General features: G+C 34.1%; 1 protein-coding gene across 1 annotated transcript in view; it reads left to right on the forward strand.

The window, feature by feature from the left end:
- Positions 1-3,086, forward strand: part of LOC107752009 (MDS1 and EVI1 complex locus protein EVI1-like) — a 174,839-nt gene that overhangs the window by 165,999 nt on the left and 5,754 nt on the right. The gene's annotated exons all lie outside the window — the stretch shown is intronic.

Consider the following 3,086-nt stretch of genomic DNA (forward strand, 5'->3'; position numbering starts at 1 on the left):
GATCAAATAAATGCAGCCTTGATGAGCATACGAAACTCCTGTAAAAAACATTAAAAATCGTTCTGATCCCAAAGTTTTGACCGGTAGTGTGTGTGTGTGTGTGTGTGTGTGTATATATATATAAATATACTGTATATAAAACTTAAAAACTAAACTAAGAAAATTGTATAGCATCAAATCTAAAAACAATATATAGCAAGTAAACAAACAAAACTAAGAAAATGTTATAGTATATAAACGAATAAATCTAAAAAAAATCGTAAGAATACAACCAAAACTAAGTAAATTGTAAAGTATCTAAACAAACAAATCTAAAAAAAGATAATATAGTAAGTAAACAACCAAAACTAGGCAATTTGTTTAGTAACTACAACAAAAATCAAAAATGATAATGCAGTAAGTAAACGAACAAGCCTAAGCAAATTGTATAGTAACTAAACAAAGGAATCTAAAAAATATATATAAAGTAAACAAACAAAACAAATTGTATAAGAACTAATCAAACAATTTAAACAAATTATATGATAACAAACAAAAATCATATAGTAAACAGTTTATAGTCAATGGGTTCAGTATGTATGATTAGGGCTGTCATATCAGATTTTCGCTACACGATTATAACGGCCAAACTAATCTTTGATAACGCAATTATCGTGATACCTGGAAAAAATACAATGCTATCAGTCAAATTCATCTTTAACTTTGTGTAGTGTTAACACAATATCAGTATTTAATTCAATAAATATTATAGTTATTGGCAATAACTATATTGGTATACTGTGACACCCTTAATTAAGATGAACTAAAGTATAATAAATAATATTTATAAATAACTTTTGTTTGTTTTTGTTGTTTCATTAATAAGATGTTTAAGTAAACATTTGTTTGATGTTTAATGAGTGATGACAACACTGAACGTGGAATGCAGGGTGTTTTGGGGAAATGTGTGTGTGTGTGTGTATTGCTGAGTATTGTTCCTGGAGATCTGTTTCCTTCCCCTATAGATACTGTGGCAAGATATTCCCACGCTCAGCCAACCTTACAAGACATCTACGGACACACACAGGAGAGCAGCCTTACAGGTGACACTCCCTCACACACATACACTAATAAATACTGTTTGATGTAATCAATTATTCACATACTCAGCATTGTAGCACATCAGTTGAATTACATATTAATGCACAAACCATTGGCAGAAGAATTCTTTATTGGGATTATCATTTTTAATAAAAGTACTTTTCGAACATTAGTTATTGTATTTGCACTGCCACAATTTTATAAATCCCATGTCCATAATGTTTCCATAAATTATTATTTATGAAAGTATTTCATTGAATGCAACCATTATATAAGCAGATACAGTATTTTTTCCCCTTATTTGATATTACATGGTTATTGTCACTGGCTAAGAGTGAGGTAAAGTCCAAGAGACAAAAGGACAGACATACAGGGAGACTGAAGGAAGTGTGTATGAATAATGGAGGTGATGAGTGCCATACAGCTGCAGGCCAGCAAAGGCAGCTGGGTAATTAGGCCCGTGTTTGGGGCTCAGACTCTTTCAGGGAGTTTTAAAATACTGCACAGAAACAGGCGTGCGCACACACTGTGTTTGTGGTCCGTCTGACCACAGGGGAGGTTTGTACAGGGCTGTGTTACTTTCCAGATAGCCTCAATCTCCTCGTGCTGGCAGTGCTTTAAACGAGCCGGTGATCAGCCTTTAACTGCAATTTCATTTCATTTTTTTCTGTTGCATTCGGAGGGGGGCGAGATGGAGAGAGGGAGAGATAACAGGTTCCTGGGAGACACAGTTTAGCGCACAACTCTATGGTGGAGGGGAAGATATGATCACGTAATCATACGGATAATTCTGCGTGAAGAGACTTGGCGCATGCAGTCATTTTCAGAGCGGAGGGAGGATGTGGACGAGAGAGTTTGAGTGTTACTAAGTTGGCCAAAGATTAGAGACGCAGAGTTCATGACCACTCAATCATGTGTTTAGGACCCTGCGTGTGTGCGAGACGGATAACACGAGAGAGTTTGATTTCTCGTGTCTGTATATTGTAAATACTGTATGGTCTAATTATGTTCATATGTGTCTGTGTGTCCGCAGATGTAAGTACTGCGATCGTTCGTTCAGTATTTCGTCGAATCTTCAGCGTCACATCCGTAACATCCATAACAAAGAGAAACCCTTCAAATGCCATCTTTGTGACCGCTGCTTCGGGCAACAAACCAACCTGGACCGGCACCTCAAAAAGCACGAGAACGGTAATTTATCAAGTATCCATACACATATACACACCTATAAAAAAATAAATAGGAAAATAAATATAATTCATTAAAAAAACACCCATTTTAATGTTTAGCATTTGTAAATAACCTTATTAGCAGCTGTTGGTTATTTGATACTTACATTAATACACCTAAATTATACAAATATATGTTGTTTTTTACGTGTAGGCACGGCAATGTCGTCGCCCCGTTCAGAGCTGGACAGTGGCAGTGCCATCTTGGAGGACAAGGAGGACTCGTATTTTAACGAAATACGAAACTTCATCAGTAACACGGCACGGAACGCCACTTCTCCGTCACACTCCGAGGAAGGGTAAACACCATCTTCTTCCTCATTTACACTAATAAATATACTGATCATACACAAAATCCAACTTTTTGGGGGTAAAACAGCTCACTCATGGCCTTGGCTTAGTGTTCAAAAACACATATGTTCAAACATTGAGCTTATACAGACAGGTTCAAATAAATCTTCACATGGGTTCTCAGTCCATCTCATAATTTTCTGTCCTTCTATCAAATTATAATGTTTTATTTTATTATTAATGTATACATTTTATTATATTTTTTTAGATAATAATTATTTCATGTGTATATATACTGTATATATATATATATAATTTAATATATATTTATTCATATATAATATTTAACTTTTAATTTTTTAATTGTTCAATTGTAATACTTGCAATAACATTTTAATATTTTCACAGATTCAGTTAAGACTCAAACAAAACATTGTTATAAACTATTATATACATTACATACTATTCTAACTATTATAGTTAGAA

This window comes from Sinocyclocheilus rhinocerous, unplaced genomic scaffold (assembly GCF_001515625.1).
Source record: "Sinocyclocheilus rhinocerous isolate Xijiao unplaced genomic scaffold, SAMN03320098_v1.1 scaffold1965, whole genome shotgun sequence".
Taxonomy (NCBI): domain Eukaryota; kingdom Metazoa; phylum Chordata; class Actinopteri; order Cypriniformes; family Cyprinidae; genus Sinocyclocheilus; species Sinocyclocheilus rhinocerous.